We start from the raw sequence: 17,530 nt of genomic DNA on the forward strand, positions 1-17,530 counted from the left end.
GATACATTAACCAAAATCTGCACAAAACTCCTCCGATATAATGACAGCACAGCAGACAGATCAGGTGAGTAGAACAGAAGGTTTATTACACAGAATAGCAGATGATTGGTGGAGCAGTTTTGGATACAAATATGATAAATAAATAAGATTCTGAGATTCTGAAGAGTCTGGCTGCTGGCCTCCCGGGTCTTGTATCGGTGACACGATTGGCTGGTTGGTGGTCCCCAGGCCTCCTATCAGGGAGGCGATTGGCTGCTTCTTTAGCCCCACGTCTTGCATCAGGGAGGTGATTAGCTGGTTAGTGGCACCCGCATCTTGTACCAGGAAAGCGACTGACTGACCGTTTGCCTCCGGATCTTAATTGGCTGAAATCTCATCCTCAATTGTCCTTTTGTTTACATAAATCCTTTGCTGATCAGGAATTTCCACCACCGGCCACGAGCCCAGCTGAGAGATGGAGAGGAAAGAGTTACCAGGAATGTCCAGGAGAAGGAAATCCCTCCCACATATTACATGTGCCATATATTATAAATCCAGCCCTATTGTATTTTTTTCAGTTCGGGGGGGGGTTTGGGGTGTGAAGAGTTAAATTCAGATCAGGTCCTGTCTGTGACCCCCCCCGGGGAGATTTCCCCTCACTTCCTGTCCCTATGACACCTGTTTTGTCACCAGGATAAGAAGTTTAAATTCCTCCTGTCCTGATAGGAAGTCAAGGGAAATCTCCCCAAGGAGAACACAGAGAACTTAGCAAATAAAAGGGCCACACAATAGTTTTAAAAAATTTGGTAAATTTGTTAGCTGTGGCACCATACGGTTTGTTGCGACATGTTTTTAGGAAAAGGGACTTCTTTCCTGCATTTCTCGGGGGTAGGGCAACCCACTAAAATGAATGGGCTGCCTTACACGTGACTCGTGGAAGCACGCCGTCGCACGCGCTTGGTCACACTTCTAGGTGTGAACCAAGTCTAACCATAGCATGCTATGGACCCGCACTGGTCGTGGTGAACAGACATTAGCATGTCAGCAATATTTTAACAGTGACTCCTGTGCACCAAGCGATCACCGATATTAGCCAGCAACTGATCACTGCAATCCGGCCCAGAAACAGATCACTGCAATCCGGCCCAGAAACAGATCACTGCAATCCGGCCCAGAAACAGATCACTGCAATCCGGCCCAGAAACAGATCACTGCAATCCGGCCCAGAAACAGATCACTGCAATCCGGCCCAGAAACGGATCACTGCAATCCGGCCAGCAATTCATCAGTACAGCAGAGATCTTCTTCAGGTCTTAGGGCTGTATTGGAGACAGATGGGTCAGCATGAGAGCCAGGGAACTAGCATTACAATGAAGGAGTCTGATCAGTGAAGGAGGATAGACTGAAGAAATGCTTCCTCCTGCCTGCAGAAGACTGATGACATCTCAGCATAGGCAAAGGCACTGACTGGAGATCAAGGATAGCTTTTTCATGATAAAATATGGAGGGTGGGGGGTGTCACCAGCACACGAGGCGAGAGGCTGGCGGTGTCACCAGCACACGAGGCGAGAGGCTGGCGGTGTCACCAGCACACGAGGCAAGAGGCTGGCGGTGTCACCAGCACACGAGGCAAGAGGCTGGCGGTGTCACCAGCACACGAGGCAAGAGGCTGGCGGTGTCACCAGCACACGAGGCAAGAGGCTGGCGGTGTCACCAGCACACGAGGCAAGAGGCTGGCGGTGTCACCAGCACACGAGGCAAGAGGCTGGCGGTGTCACCAGCACACGAGGCAAGAGGCTGGCGGTGTCACCAGCACACGAGGCAAGAGGCTGGCGGTGTCACCAGCACACGAGGCAAGAGGCTGGCGGTGTCACCAGCACACGAGGCAAGAGGCTGGCGGTGTCACCAGCACACGAGGCAAGAGGCTGGCGGTGTCACCAGCACACGAGGCAAGAGGCTGGCGGTGTCACCAGCACACGAGGCAAGAGGCTGGCGGTGTCACCAGCACACGAGGCAAGAGGCTGGCGGTGTCACCAGCACACGAGGCAAGAGGCTGGCGGTGTCACCAGCACACGAGGCAAGAGGCTGGCGGTGTCACCAGCACACGAGGCAAGAGGCTGGCGGTGTCACCAGCACACGAGGCAAGAGGCTGGCGGTGTCACCAGCACACGAGGAGAGGGGGCGGGGGTGTCACCAGCACAGGAGGAGAGGGGGCGGGGGTGTCACCAGCACAGGAGGCGAGGGGGCGGGGGTGTCACCAGCACAGGAGGCGAGGGGGCGGGGGTGTCACCAGCACAGGAGGCGAGGGGGCGGGGGTGTCACCAGCACAGGAGGCGAGGGGGCGGGGGTGTCACCAGCACAGAAGGCGAGGGGGCGGGGGTGTCACCAGCACAGGAGGCGAGGGGGCGGGGGTGTCACCAGCACAGGAAGTGATGTAGCAGCATTGCCCGAACCATCTACAACACAGCGGGACAGGAGAGCCCGTTATATCATTACACTGTCAAACAGCGTAGAAGGCGGAGCTCCTCCCAGCAGCCCCACCCACATCTCACCTGGTGGTTTCTTTACTCGATTCCAACCTGAACCAATCATGGCCCGCCTTCTTGTTCTTCTCCACATACTGCGGGGGCAAAACAGGACACCAATTACAAATATATACAGTCAATCACATAGAAGGAAAAAAGCAGGTCAGTCTGTGTGGAGGAGGACCTTTAAGGTGGACCTGTCCCAATTTCTAGGGCAAGAAGCGAGAGGGTGGGGGGGGTGTCACCAGTCCAGGAAGTGAGAGGGCGAGGGTGTCACAAGGACAGGAAGAGAGTGGGGGTTGTGTCGTCACAAGGGCAGGAAGAGAGTGGGGGGGGTGTCACAAGGGCAGGAAGAGAGTGGGGGGTGTGTCACAAGGGCAGGAAGAGAGTGGGGGGTGTGTCACAAGGGCAGGAAGAGAGTGGGGGGTGTGTCACAAGGGCAGGAAGAGAGTGGGGGGTGTGTCACAAGGGCAGGAAGAGAGTGGGGGGTGTGTCACAAGGGCAGGAAGAGAGTGGGGGGTGTGTCACAAGGACAGGAAGAGAGTGGGGGTTGTGTCACAAGGACAGGAAGCGGGTTGGGGTGGTGTCACCAGGACAGGAAGCGGGTGGGGGTGTCACCAGGACAGGAAGCGGGTGGGGGTGTCACCAGGACAGGAAGCGGGTGGGGGTGTCACCAGGACAGGAAGCGGGTGGGGGTGTCACCAGGACAGGAAGCGGGTGGGGGTGTCACCAGGACAGGAAGCGGGTGGGTGGGGGTGACACCAGGCCAGGAAGTGATGTAGCAGCATTGCCCGAACCATGTACAAAACAGCGGGAGAGGAGAGCCCGTTATATCATTACACTGTCAAACATTGTAGAAGGCGGAGCTCCTGCCAGCAGCCCCACCCACATCTCACCTGGTGGTTTCTTTATTCGATTCCAACCTGAACCAGAGAGTGGGGGTGTCAGCAGGGCAGGAAGCGGGTGAGCGTGTCGCCAGGGCAGGAAGCGGGTGAGCGTGTCGCCAGGGCAGGAAGCGGGTGAGCGTGTCGCCAGGGCAGGAAGCGGGTGAGCGTGTCGCCAGGGCAGGAAGCGGGTGAGCGTGTCGCCAGGGCAGGAAGCGGGTGAGCGTGTCGCCAGGGCAGGAAGCGGGTGAGCGTGTCGCCAGGGCAGGAAGCGGGTGAGCGTGTCGCCAGGGCAGGAAGCGGGTGAGCGTGTCGCCAGGGCAGGAAGCGGGTGAGCGTGTCGCCAGGGCAGGAAGCGGGTGAGCGTGTCGCCAGGGCAGGAAGCGGGTGAGCGTGTCGCCAGGGCAGGAAGCGGGTGAGCGTGTCGCCAGGGCAGGAAGCGGGTGAGCGTGTCGCCAGGGCAGGAAGCGGGTGAGCGTGTCGCCAGGGCAGGAAGCGGGTGAGCGTGTCGCCAGGGCAGGAAGCGGGTGAGCGTGTCGCCAGGGCAGGAAGCGGGTGAGCGTGTCGCCAGGGCAGGAAGCGGGTGAGCGTGTCGCCAGGGCAGGAAGCGGGTGAGCGTGTCGCCAGGGCAGGAAGCGGGTGAGCGTGTCGCCAGGGCAGGAAGCGGGTGAGCGTGTCGCCAGGGCAGGAAGCGGGTGAGCGTGTCGCCAGGGCAGGAAGCGGGTGAGCGTGTCGCCAGGGCAGGAAGCGGGTGAGCGTGTCGCCAGGGCAGGAAGCGGGTGAGCGTGTCGCCAGGGCAGGAAGCGGGTGAGCGTGTCGCCAGGGCAGGAAGCGGGTGAGCGTGTCGCCAGGGCAGGAAGCGGGTGAGCGTGTCGCCAGGGCAGGAAGCGGGTGAGCGTGTCGCCAGGGCAGGAAGCGGGTGAGCGTGTCGCCAGGGCAGGAAGCGGGTGAGCGTGTCGCCAGGGCAGGAAGCGGGTGAGCGTGTCGCCAGGGCAGGAAGCGGGTGAGCGTGTCGCCAGGGCAGGAAGCGGGTGAGCGTGTCGCCAGGGCAGGAAGCGGGTGAGCGTGTCGCCAGGGCAGGAAGCGGGTGAGCGTGTCGCCAGGGCAGGAAGCGGGTGAGCGTGTCGCCAGGGCAGGAAGCGGGTGAGCGTGTCGCCAGGGCAGGAAGCGGGTGAGCGTGTCGCCAGGGCAGGAAGCGGGTGAGCGTGTCGCCAGGGCAGGAAGCGGGTGAGCGTGTCGCCAGGGCAGGAAGCGGGTGAGCGTGTCGCCAGGGCAGGAAGCGGGTGAGCGTGTCGCCAGGGCAGGAAGCGGGTGAGCGTGTCGCCAGGGCAGGAAGCGGGTGAGCGTGTCGCCAGGGCAGGAAGCGGGTGAGCGTGTCGCCAGGGCAGGAAGCGGGTGAGCGTGTCGCCAGGGCAGGAAGCGGGTGAGCGTGTCGCCAGGGCAGGAAGCGGGTGAGCGTGTCGCCAGGGCAGGAAGCGGGTGAGCGTGTCGCCAGGGCAGGAAGCGGGTGAGCGTGTCGCCAGGGCAGGAAGCGGGTGAGCGTGTCGCCAGGGCAGGAAGCGGGTGAGCGTGTCGCCAGGGCAGGAAGCGGGTGAGCGTGTCGCCAGGGCAGGAAGCGGGTGAGCGTGTCGCCAGGGCAGGAAGCGGGTGAGCGTGTCGCCAGGGCAGGAAGCGGGTGAGCGTGTCGCCAGGGCAGGAAGCGGGTGAGCGTGTCGCCAGGGCAGGAAGCGGGTGAGCGTGTCGCCAGGGCAGGAAGCGGGTGAGCGTGTCGCCAGGGCAGGAAGCGGGTGAGCGTGTCGCCAGGGCAGGAAGCGGGTGAGCGTGTCGCCAGGGCAGGAAGCGGGTGAGCGTGTCGCCAGGGCAGGAAGCGGGTGAGCGTGTCGCCAGGGCAGGAAGCGGGTGAGCGTGTCGCCAGGGCAGGAAGCGGGTGAGCGTGTCGCCAGGGCAGGAAGCGGGTGAGCGTGTCGCCAGGGCAGGAAGCGGGTGAGCGTGTCGCCAGGGCAGGAAGCGGGTGAGCGTGTCGCCAGGGCAGGAAGCGGGTGAGCGTGTCGCCAGGGCAGGAAGCGGGTGAGCGTGTCGCCAGGGCAGGAAGCGGGTGAGCGTGTCGCCAGGGCAGGAAGCGGGTGAGCGTGTCGCCAGGGCAGGAAGCGGGTGAGCGTGTCGCCAGGGCAGGAAGCGGGTGAGCGTGTCGCCAGGGCAGGAAGCGGGTGAGCGTGTCGCCAGGGCAGGAAGCGGGTGAGCGTGTCGCCAGGGCAGGAAGCGGGTGAGCGTGTCGCCAGGGCAGGAAGCGGGTGAGCGTGTCGCCAGGGCAGGAAGCGGGTGAGCGTGTCGCCAGGGCAGGAAGCGGGTGAGCGTGTCGCCAGGGCAGGAAGCGGGTGAGCGTGTCGCCAGGGCAGGAAGCGGGTGAGCGTGTCGCCAGGGCAGGAAGCGGGTGAGCGTGTCGCCAGGGCAGGAAGCGGGTGAGCGTGTCGCCAGGGCAGGAAGCGGGTGAGCGTGTCGCCAGGGCAGGAAGCGGGTGAGCGTGTCGCCAGGGCAGGAAGCGGGTGAGCGTGTCGCCAGGGCAGGAAGCGGGTGAGCGTGTCGCCAGGGCAGGAAGCGGGTGAGCGTGTCGCCAGGGCAGGAAGCGGGTGAGCGTGTCGCCAGGGCAGGAAGCGGGTGAGCGTGTCGCCAGGGCAGGAAGCGGGTGAGCGTGTCGCCAGGGCAGGAAGCGGGTGAGCGTGTCGCCAGGGCAGGAAGCGGGTGAGCGTGTCGCCAGGGCAGGAAGCGGGTGAGCGTGTCGCCAGGGCAGGAAGCGGGTGAGCGTGTCGCCAGGGCAGGAAGCGGGTGAGCGTGTCGCCAGGGCAGGAAGCGGGTGAGCGTGTCGCCAGGGCAGGAAGCGGGTGAGCGTGTCGCCAGGGCAGGAAGCGGGTGAGCGTGTCGCCAGGGCAGGAAGCGGGTGAGCGTGTCGCCAGGGCAGGAAGCGGGTGAGCGTGTCGCCAGGGCAGGAAGCGGGTGAGCGTGTCGCCAGGGCAGGAAGCGGGTGAGCGTGTCGCCAGGGCAGGAAGCGGGTGAGCGTGTCGCCAGGGCAGGAAGCGGGTGAGCGTGTCGCCAGGGCAGGAAGCGGGTGAGCGTGTCGCCAGGGCAGGAAGCGGGTGAGCGTGTCGCCAGGGCAGGAAGCGGGTGAGCGTGTCGCCAGGGCAGGAAGCGGGTGAGCGTGTCGCCAGGGCAGGAAGCGGGTGAGCGTGTCGCCAGGGCAGGAAGCGGGTGAGCGTGTCGCCAGGGCAGGAAGCGGGTGAGCGTGTCGCCAGGGCAGGAAGCGGGTGAGCGTGTCGCCAGGGCAGGAAGCGGGTGAGCGTGTCGCCAGGGCAGGAAGCGGGTGAGCGTGTCGCCAGGGCAGGAAGCGGGTGAGCGTGTCGCCAGGGCAGGAAGCGGGTGAGCGTGTCGCCAGGGCAGGAAGCGGGTGAGCGTGTCGCCAGGGCAGGAAGCGGGTGAGCGTGTCGCCAGGGCAGGAAGCGGGTGAGCGTGTCGCCAGGGCAGGAAGCGGGTGAGCGTGTCGCCAGGGCAGGAAGCGGGTGAGCGTGTCGCCAGGGCAGGAAGCGGGTGAGCGTGTCGCCAGGGCAGGAAGCGGGTGAGCGTGTCGCCAGGGCAGGAAGCGGGTGAGCGTGTCGCCAGGGCAGGAAGCGGGTGAGCGTGTCGCCAGGGCAGGAAGCGGGTGAGCGTGTCGCCAGGGCAGGAAGCGGGTGAGCGTGTCGCCAGGGCAGGAAGCGGGTGAGCCTGTCGCCAGGGCAGAAGCGGGTGAGCCTGTCGCCAGGGCAGGAAGCGGGTGAGCCTGTCGCCAGGGCAGGAAGCGGGTGAGCCTGTCGCCAGGGCAGGAAGCGGGTGAGCCTGTCGCCAGGGCAGGAAGCGGGTGAGCCTGTCGCCAGGGCAGGAAGCGGGTGAGCCGTGTCGCCAGGGCAGGAAGCGGGTGAGCCTGTCGCCAGGGCAGGAAGCGGGTGAGCCTGTCGCCAGGGCAGGAAGCGGGTGAGCCTGTCGCCAGGGCAGGAAGCGGGTGAGCTGTCGCCAGGGCAGGAAGCGGGTGAGCCTGTCGCCAGGGCAGGAAGCGGGTGAGCCTGTCGCCAGGGCAGGAAGCGGGTGAGCCTGTCGCCAGGGCAGGAAGCGGGTGAGCCTGTCGCCAGGGCAGGAAGCGGGTGAGCCTGTCGCCAGGGCAGGAAGCGGGTGAGCCTGTCGCCAGGGCAGGAAGCGGGTGAGCCTGTCGCCAGGGCAGGAAGCGGGTGAGCCTGTCGCCAGGGCAGGAAGCGGGTGAGCTGTCGCCAGGGCAGGAAGCGGTGAGCCTGTCGCCAGGGCAGGAAGCGGGTGAGCCTGTCGCCAGGGCAGGAAGCGGGTGAGCCTGTCGCCAGGGCAGGAAGCGGGTGAGCCTGTCGCCAGGGCAGGAAGCGGGTGAGCCTGTCGACCAGGGCAGGAAGCGGGTGAGCCTGTCGCCAGGGCAGGAAGCGGGTGAGCCTGTCGCCAGGGCAGGAAGCGGGTGAGCCTGTCGCCAGGGCAGGAAGCGGGTGAGCCTGTCGCCAGGGCAGGAAGCGGGTGAGCCTGTCGCCAGGGCAGGAAGCGGGTGAGCCTGTCGCCAGGGCAGGAAGCGGGTGAGCCTGTCGCCAGGGCAGGAAGCGGGTGAGCCTGTCGCCAGGGCAGGAAGCGGGTGAGCCTGTCGCCAGGGCAGGAAGCGGGTGAGCCTGTCGCCAGGGCAGGAAGCGGGTGAGCCTGTCGCCAGGGCAGGAAGCGGGTGAGCCTGTCGCCAGGGCAGGAAGCGGGTGAGCCTGTCGCCAGGGCAGGAAGCGGGTGAGCCTGTCGCCAGGGCAGGAAGCGGGTGAGCCTGTCGCCAGGGCAGGAAGCGGGTGAGCCTGTCGCCAGGGCAGGAAGCGGGTGAGCCTGTCGCCAGGGCAGGAAGCGGGTGAGCCTGTCGCCAGGGCAGGAAGCGGGTGAGCCTGTCGCCAGGGCAGGAAGCGGGTGAGCCTGTCGCCAGGGCAGGAAGCGGGTGAGCCTGTCGCCAGGGCAGGAAGCGGGTGAGCCTGTCGCCAGGGCAGGAAGCGGGTGAGCCTGTCGCCAGGGCAGGAAGCGGGTGAGCCTGTCGCCAGGGCAGGAAGCGGGTGAGCCTGTCGCCAGGGCAGGAAGCGGGTGAGCCTGTCGCCAGGGCAGGAAGCGGGTGAGCCTGTCGCCAGGGCAGGAAGCGGGTGAGCCTGTCGCCAGGGCAGGAAGCGGGTGAGCCTGTCGCCAGGGCAGGAAGCGGGTGAGCCTGTCCGCCAGGGCAGGAAGCGGGTGAGCCTGTCGCCAGGGCAGGAAGCGGGTGAGCCTGTCGCCAGGGCAGGAAGCGGGTGAGCCTGTCGCCAGGGCAGGAAGCGGGTGAGCCTGTCGCCAGGGCAGGAAGCGGGTGAGCCTGTCGCCAGGGCAGGAAGCGGTGTGAGCTGTCGCCAGGGCAGGAAGCGGGTGAGCCTGTCGCCAGGGCAGGAAGCGGGTGAGCCTGTCGCCAGGGCAGGAAGCGGGTGAGCCTGTCGCCAGGGCAGGAAGCGGGGTGAGCCTGTCGCCAGGGCAGGAAGCGGGTGAGCCTGTCGCCAGGGCAGGAAGCGGGTGAGCCTGTCGCCAGGGCAGGAAGCGGGTGAGCCTGTCGCCAGGGCAGGAAGCGGGGTGAGCCTGTCGCCAGGGCAGGAAGCGGGTGAGCCTGTCGCCAGGGCAGGAAGCGGGTGAGCCTGTCGCCAGGGCAGGAAGCGGGTGAGCCTGTCGCCAGGGCAGGAAGCGGGTGAGCCTGTCGCCAGGGCAGGAAGCGGGTGAGCCTGTCGCCAGGGCAGGAAGCGGGTGAGCCTGTCGCCAGGGCAGGAAGCGGGTGAGCCTGTCGCCAGGGCAGGAAGCGGGTGAGCCTGTCGCCAGGGCAGGAAGCGGGTGAGCCTGTCGCCAGGGCAGGAAGCGGGTGAGGCCTGTCGCCAGGGCAGGAAGCGGGTGAGCCTGTCGCCAGGGCAGGAAGCGGGTGAGCCTGTCGCCAGGGCAGGAAGCGGGTGAGCCTGTCGCCAGGGCAGGAAGCGGGTGAGCCTGTCGCCAGGGCAGGAAGCGGGTGAGCCTGTCGCCAGGGCAGAAGCGGGTGAGCCTGTCGCCAGGGCAGGAAGCGGGGTGAGCCTGTCGCCAGGGCAGGAAGCGGGTGAGCCTGTCGCCAGGGCAGGAAGCGGGTGAGCCTGTCGCCAGGGCAGGAAGCGGGGTGAGCCTGTCGCCAGGGCAGGAAGCGGGGTGAGCCTGTCGCCAGGGCAGGAAGCGGGTGAGCCTGTCGCCAGGGCAGGAAGCGGGGTGAGCCTGTCGCCAGGGCAGGAAGCGGGTGAGCCTGTCGCCAGGGCAGGAAGCGGGTGAGCCTGTCGCCAGGGCAGGAAGCGGGTGAGCCTGTCGCCAGGGCAGGAAGCGGGTGAGCCTGTCGCCAGGGCAGGAAGCGGGTGAGCCTGTCGCCAGGGCAGGAAGCGGGTGAGCCTGTCGCCAGGGCAGGAAGCGGGTGAGCCTGTCGCCAGGGCAGGAAGCGGGTGAGCCTGTCGCCAGGGCAGGAAGCGGGTGAGCCTGTCGCCAGGGCAGGAAGCGGGTGAGCCTGTCGCCAGGGCAGGAAGCGGGTGAGCCTGTCGCCAGGGCAGGAAGCGGGTGAGCCTGTCGCCAGGGCAGGAAGCGGGTGAGCCTGTCGCCAGGGCAGGAAGCGGGTGAGCTGTCGCCAGGGCAGGAAGCGGGTGAGCCTGTCGCCAGGGCAGGAAGCGGGTGAGCCTGTCGCCAGGGCAGGAAGCGGGTGAGCCTGTCGCCAGGGCAGGAAGCGGGTGAGCCTGTCGCCAGGGCAGGAAGCGGGTGAGCTGTCCCAGGGCAGGAAGCGGGTGAGCTGTCACCAGGGCAGGAAGCGGGTGAGCCTGTCACCAGGGCAGGAAGCGGGTGAGCCTGTCACCAGGGCAGGAAGCGGGTGAGCCTGTCGCCAGGGCAGGAAGCGGTGTGAGCCTGTCGCCAGGGCAGGAAGCGGGTGAGCCTGTCACCAGGGCAGGAAGCGGGTGAGCCTGTCACCAGGGCAGGAAGCGGGTGAGCCTGTCACCAGGGCAGGAAGCGGGTGAGCCTGTCACCAGGGCAGGAAGCGGGTGAGCCTGTCACCAGGGCAGGAAGCGGGTGAGCCTGTCACCAGGGCAGGAAGCGGGTGAGCCTGTCACCAGGGCAGGAAGCGGGTGAGCCTGTCACCAGGGCAGGAAGCGGGTGAGCCTGTCACCAGGGCAGGAAGCGGGGTGAGCCTGTCACCAGGGCAGGAAGCGGGTGAGCCTGTCACCCAGGGCAGGAAGCGGGTGAGCCTGTCACCAGGGCAGGAAGCGGGTGAGCTGTCACCAGGGCAGGAAGCGGGTGAGCCTGTCACCAGGGGCAGGAAGCGGGTGAGCCTGTCACCAGGGCAGGAAGCGGGTGAGCCGTGTCACCAGGGGCAGGGAAGCGGGGTGAGCCGTGTCACAGGGCAGGAAGCGGGTGAGCCTGTCACCAGGGCAGGAAGCGGGTGAGCCGTGTCACCAGGGCAGGAAGCGGGTGAGCCGTGTCACCAGGGCAGGAAGCGGGTGAGCGTGTCACCAGGGCAGGAAGCGGGGTGAGCGCTGTCACCAGGGCAGGAAGCGGGTGAGCGTGTCACCAGGGCAGGAAGCGGGTGAGCGTGTCACCAGGGCAGGAAGGGCGGGTGAGCGTGTCACCAGGGCAGGAAGCGGGTGAGCGTGTCACCAGGGCAGGAAGCGGGTGAGCGTGTCACCAGGGCAGGAAGCGGGTGAGCGTGTCACCAGGGCAGGAAGCGGGGTGAGCGTGTCACCAGGGCAGGAAGCGGGTGAGCGTGTCACCAGGGCAGGAAGCGGTCGTGAGCGTGTCACCAGGGCAGGAAGCGGGTGAGCGTGTCACCAGGGCAGGAAGCGGGGTGAGCGTGTCACCAGGGCAGGAAGCGGGTGAGCGTGTCACCAGGGCAGGAAGCGGGGTGAGCGTGTCACCAGGGCAGGAAGCGGGTGAGCGTGTCACCAGGGCAGGAAGCGGGTGAGCGTGTCACCAGGGCAGGAAGCGGGGTGAGCGTGTCACCAGGGCAGGAAGCGGGTGAGCGTGTCACCAGGGCAGGAAGCGGTGTGAGCGTGTCACCAGGGCAGGAAGCGGTGTGAGCGTGTCACCAGGGCAGGAAGCGGGTGAGCGTGTCACCAGGGCAGGAAGCGGGTGAGCGTGTCACCAGGGCAGGAAGCGGGGTGAGCGTGTCACCAGGGCAGGAAGCGGGTGAGCGTGTCACCAGGGCAGGAAGCGGGTGAGCGTGTCACCAGGGGCAGGAAGCGGGTGAGCGTGTCACCAGGGCAGGAAGCGGGTGAGCGTGTCACCAGGGCAGGAAGCGGGTGAGCGTGTCACCAGGGCAGGAAGCGGGGTGAGCGTGTCACCAGGGCAGGAAGCGGGTGAGCGTGTCACCAGGGCAGGAAGCGGGTGAGCGTGTCACCAGGGCAGGAAGCGGGTGAGCGTAGTCACCAGGGCAGGAAGCGGGTGAGCGTGTCACCAGGGCAGGAAGCGGGTGAGCGTGTCACCAGGGCAGGAAGCGGGTGAGCGTGTCACCAGGGCAGGAAGCGGGTGAGCGTGTCACCAGGGCAGGAAGCGGGTGAGCGTGTCACCAGGGCAGGAAGCGGGTGAGCGTGTCACCAGGGCAGGAAGCGGGTGAGCGTGTCACCAGGGCAGGAAGCGGGTGAGCGTGTCACCAGGGCAGGAAGGCGGGTGAGCGTGTCACCAGGGCAGGAAGCGGGGTGAGCGTGTCACCAGGGCAGGAAGCGGGTGAGCGTGTCACCAGGGCAGGAAGCGGGTGAGCGTGTCACCAGGGCAGGAAGCGGGTGAGCGTGTCACCAGGGCAGGAAGCGGGTGAGCGTGTCACCAGGGCAGGAAGCGGGTGAGCGTGTCACCAGGGCAGGAAGCGGGGTGAGCGTGTCACCAGGGCAGGAAGCGGGTGAGCGTGTCACCAGGGCAGGAAGCGGGTGAGGCGTGTCACCAGGGCAGGAAGCGGGGTGAGCGTGTCACCAGGGCAGGAAGCGGGTGAGCGTGTCACCAGGGCAGGAAGCGGGTGAGCGTGTCACCAGGGCAGGAAGCGGGTGAGCGTGTCACCAGGGCAGGAAGCGGGTGAGCGTGTCACCAGGGCAGGAAGCGGGTGAGCGTGTCACCAGGGCAGGAAGCGGGTGAGCGTGTCACCAGGGCAGGAAGCGGGTGAGCGTGTCACCAGGGCAGGAAGCGGGGTGAGCGTGTCACCAGGGCAGGAAGCGGGTGAGCGTGTCACCAGGGCAGGAAGCGGGTGAGCGTGTCACCAGGGCAGGAAGCGGGTGAGCGTGTCACCAGGGCAGGAAGCGGTGTGAGCGTGTCACCAGGGCAGAAGCGGGTGAGCGTGTCACCAGGGCAGGAAGCGGGTGAGCGTGTCACCAGGGCAGGAAGCGGGTGAGCGTGTCACCAGGGCAGGAAGCGGTGTGAGCGTGTCACCAGGGCAGGAAGCGGGTGAGCGTGTCACCAGGGCAGGAAGCGGGTGAGCGTGTCACCAGGGCAGGAAGCGGGTGAGCGTGTCACCAGGGCAGGAAGCGGGTGAGCGTGTCACCAGGGCAGGAAGCGGGTGTGAGCGTGTCACCAGGGCAGGAAGCGGGTGAGCGTGTCACCAGGGCAGGAAGCGGGTGAGCGTGTCACCAGGGCAGGAAGCGGGTGAGCGTGTCACCAGGGCAGGAAGCGGGTGAGCGTGTCACCAGGGCAGGAAGCGGTGTGAGCGTGTCACCAGGGCAGGAAGCGGGTGAGCGTGTCACCAGGGCAGGAAGCGGGTGAGCGTGTCACCAGGGCAGGAAGCGGGTGAGCGTGTCACCAGGGCAGGAAGCGGGTGAGCGTGTCACCAGGGCAGGAAGCGGAGTGAGCGTGTCACCAGGGCAGGAAGCGGGTGAGCGTGTCACCAGGGCAGGAAGGGCGGGTGAGCGTGTCACCAGGGCAGGAAGCGGGTGAGCGTGTCACCAGGGCAGGAAGCGGGTGAGCGTGTCACCAGGGCAGGAAGCGGGTGAGCGTGTCACCAGGGCAGGAAGCGGGTGAGCGTGTCACCAGGGCAGGAAGCGGGTGAGCGTGTCACCAGGGCAGGAAGCGGGTGAGCGTGTCACCAGGGCAGGAAGCGGGTGAGCGTGTCACCAGGGCAGGAAGCGGGTGAGCGTGTCACCAGGGCAGGAAGCGGGTGAGCGTGTCACCAGGGCAGGAAGCGGGTGAGCGTGTCACCAGGGCAGGAAGCGGGTGAGCGTGTCACCAGGGCAGGAAGCGGTGAGCGTGTCACCAGGGCAGGAGCGGTGAGCGTGTCACCAGGGCAGGAAGCGGGTGAGCGTGTCACCAGGGCAGGAAGCGGGTGAGCGTGTCACCAGGGCAGGAAGCGGGTGAGCGTGTCACCAGGGCAGGAAGCGGAGTGAGCGTGTCACCAGGGCAGGAAGCGGGTGAGCGTGTCACCAGGGCAGGAAGCGGGTGAGCGTGTCACCAGGGCAGGAAGCGGGTGAGCGTGTCACCAGGGCAGGAAGCGGGTGAGCGTGTCACCAGGGCAGGAAGCGGGTGAGCGTTGTCACCAGGGCAGGAAGCGGGTGAGCGTGTCACCAGGGCAGGAAGCGGGTGAGCGTGTCACCAGGGGCAGGAAGCGGGTGAGCGTGTCACCAGGGCAGGAAGCGGGTGAGCGTGTCACCAGGGCAGGAAGCGGCGGTGAGCGTGTCACCAGGGCAGGAAGCGGGTGAGCGTGTCACCAGGGCAGGAAGCGGGTGAGCGTGTCACCAGGGCAGGAAGCGGGTGAGCGTGTCACCAGGGCAGGAAGCGGGTGAGCGTGTCACCAGGGCAGGAAGCGGGTGAGCGTGTCACCAGGGCAGGAAGCGCGGTGAGCGTGTCACCAGGGCAGGAAGCGGGGTGAGCGTGTCACCAGGGCAGGAAGCGGGTGAGCGTGTCACCAGGGCAGGAAGCGGGGTGAGCGTGTCACCAGGGCAGGAAGCGGGTGAGCGTGTCACCAGGGCAGGAAGCGGGTGAGCGTGTCACCAGGGCAGGAAGCGGGTGAGCGTGTCACCAGGGCAGGAAGCGGAGTGAGCGTGTCACCAGGGCAGGAAGCGGGTGAGCGTGTCACCAGGGCAGGAAGCGGGTGAGCGTGTCACCAGGGCAGGAAGCGGTGTGAGCGTGTCACCAGGGCAGGAAGCGGGTGAGCGTGTCACCAGGGCAGGAAGCGGTGTGAGCGTGTCACCAGGGCAGGAAGCGGGTGAGCGTGTCACCAGGGCAGGAAGCGGGGTGAGCGTGTCACCAGGGCAGGAAGCGGGTGAGCGTGTCACCAGGGCAGGAAGCGGGGTGAGCGTGTCACCATGGGCAGGAAGCGGGTGAGCGTGTCACCAGGGCAGGAAGCGGGTGAGCGTGTCACCAGGGCAGGAAGCGGGTGAGCGTGTCACCAGGGCAGGAAGCGGGTGAGCGTGTCACCAGGGCAGGAAGCGGTGTGAGCGTGTCACCAGGGCAGGAAGCGGGTGAGCGTGTCACCAGGGCAGGAAGCGGGTGAGCGTGTCACCAGGGCAGGAAGCGGGTGAGCGTGTCACCAGGCAGGAAGCGGGTGAGCGTGTCACCAGGGCAGGAAGCGGGTGAGCGTGTCACCAGGGCAGGAAGCGGGTGAGCGTGTCACCAGGGCAGGAAGCGGGTGAGCGTGTCACCAGGGCAGGAAGCGGGTGTGAGCGTGTCACCAGGGCAGGAAGGCGGTGTGAGCGTGTCACCAGGGCAGGAAGCGGGTGAGCGTGTCACCAGGGCAGGAAGCGGGTGAGCGTGTCACCAGGGCAGGAAGCGGGGTGAGCGTGTCACCAGGGCAGGAAGCGGGTGAGCGTGTCACCAGGGCAGGAAGCGGGTGAGCGTGTCACCAGGGCAGGAAGCGGTGTGAGCGTGTCACCAGGGCAGGAAGCGGGTGAGCGTGTCACCAGGGCAGGAAGCGGTGTCGAGAGCGTGTCACCAGGGCAGGAAGCGGGTGAGCGTGTCACCAGGGCAGGAAGCGGTGTGAGCGTGTCACCAGGGCAGGAAGCGGTGTGAGCGTGTCACCAGGGCAGGAAGCGGTAGGTGAGCGTGTCACCAGGGCAGGAAGCGGGTGAGCGTGTCACCAGGGCAGGAAGCGGGGTGAGCGTGTCACCAGGGCAGGAAGCGGTTCGTGAGCGTGTCACCCAGGGCAGGAAGCGGGTGAGCGTGTCACCAGGGCAGGAAGCGGGTGAGCGTGTCACCAGGGCAGGAAGCGGGGTGAGCGTGTCACCAGGGCAGGAAGCGGGTGTCACCCGGACAGGAATCTAGAGGGAGGGAGGGTCACCAGGACAGGAATCTAGAGGGAGGGGGGGGTCACCAGGACAGGAATCTAGAGGGAGGGGGGGGGTCACCAGGACAGGAATCTAGAGGGAGGGGGGGGGGGGTCACCAGGACAGGAAGAGGGTGTCACAAGGACAGGAAGCGAGAGGGTGGGTCACCAGGACAGGAAGCGGGTGAGGGTGTCACCAGGACAGGAAGCGGGAGAGGGTGTCACCAGGAAAGGAAGCTAGAGGGAGGGGGGGGTGTCACCAGGACAGGAAGCGAGCGAGAGGGAGGGGGGGTCACCAGGACAGGAAGAGGGTGTTAACAGGACAGGAAGCGAGTGGGTGGGGGTGTCACCAGGCCAGGAAGTGATGTAGCAGCATTGCCCGAACCATGTACAAAACAGCGGGAGAGGAGAGCCCGTTATATCATTACACTGTCAAACATTGTAGAAGGCGGAGCTCCTGCCAGCAGCCCCACCCACATCTCACCTGGTGGTTTCTTTACTCGATTCCAACCTGAACCAGAGAGTGGGGGTTGTCAGCAGGGCAGGAAGAGAGTGGGGGTTGTCAGCAGGGCAGGAAGAGAGTGGGGGTTGTCAGCAGGGCAGGAAGAGAGTGGGGGTTGTCAGCAGGGCAGGAAGAGAGTGGGGGTTGTCAGCAGGGCAGGAAGAGAGTGGGGGTTGTCAGCAGGGCAGGAAGAGAGTGGGGGTTGTCAGCAGGGCAGGAAGAGAGTGGGGGTTGTCAGCAGGGCAGGAAGAGAGTGGGGTTGTCAGCAGGGCAGGAAGAGAGTGGGGGTTGTCAGCAGGGCAGGAAGAGAGTGGGGGTTGTCAGCAGGGCAGGAAGAGGGTGGGGGTTGTCAGCAGGACAGGAAGAGGGTGGGGGTTGTCAGCAGGACAGGAAGAGGGTGGGGGTTGTCAGCAGGACAGGAAGAGGGTGGGGGTGTCAGCAGGACAGGAAGAGGGTGAGGGGTGTCACCAGGACAGGAAGAGGGTGAGGGTGTCACCGAGACAGGAAGTGATGTGAAGAAGGTGTCACCAGGACATGAATCTAGAGGGGGGGGGGGGTCACCAGGACAGGAATCTAGAGGGAGGGGGGGGGGGGGTCCACCAGGACAGGAATCTAGAGGGAGGGGTGTGTCACCAGGACAGGAATCTAGAGGAGGGGGGGTCACCAGGACAGGAAGTGATGTAGCAGCATTGCCCGAACCATCTACAAAACAGCAGGAGAGGAGAGCCCGCTATATCATTACACTGTCAAACATCATAGAAGGCGGAGCTCCTACCAGCAGCCCCACCCACATCTCACCTGGTGGTTTCTTTATTTGATTCCAACCTGAACCAATCATTGTCCGCCTTCTTGTTCTTCTCCACAAACTGCGGGGGCAAAACAGGACACAAATTACAAATATATACAGTCAATCACTTAGAAGGAAAAGAGCAGGTCAGTCTGTGTGGAGGAGGAGCTTTAAGGTGGACCTGTCCCAATTTCTTGGGCAAGAAGTGAGAGGGTGGGGGGGTGTCACCAGGACAGGAAGCGGGTGGGGTGTCACCAGGACAGGAAGCGGGTGTCACCAGGACAGGAAGCGGGTGAGGGTGTCACCAGGGACAGGAAGCTAGAGGGAGGGGGGGGGTGTCACCAGGACAGGAAGTGGGAGGGAGGGCGAGGGTGTCACCAGGACAGGAAGAGGGCGAGGGTGTCACCAGGACAGGAAGCTAGAGGGAGGGGAGGTGTCACTAGGACAGGAAGCGGGTGAGGGTGTCACCAGGACAGGAAGAGGGTGAGGGTGTCACCAGGACAGGAAGAGGGTGAGGGTGTCACCAGGACAGGAAGAGGGTGAGGGTGTCACCAG

General features: G+C 65.9%; 1 long non-coding RNA gene across 1 annotated transcript; it reads right to left on the bottom strand.

The window, feature by feature from the left end:
- Positions 1-65: 65 nt before the first annotated feature.
- Positions 66-17,218, bottom strand: LOC141107419 (uncharacterized). The gene is made up of 3 exons (XR_012235899.1): positions 16,987-17,218; positions 2,532-2,599; positions 66-447 (listed from the first exon to the last, which is right to left on the bottom strand). It is a non-coding gene; the product is annotated as an uncharacterized lncRNA (long non-coding RNA).
- Positions 17,219-17,530: the final 312 nt, after the last annotated feature.

Source organism: Aquarana catesbeiana, linkage group LG09, assembly GCF_042186555.1.
Source record: "Aquarana catesbeiana isolate 2022-GZ linkage group LG09, ASM4218655v1, whole genome shotgun sequence".
Classification (NCBI taxonomy): domain Eukaryota; kingdom Metazoa; phylum Chordata; class Amphibia; order Anura; family Ranidae; genus Aquarana; species Aquarana catesbeiana.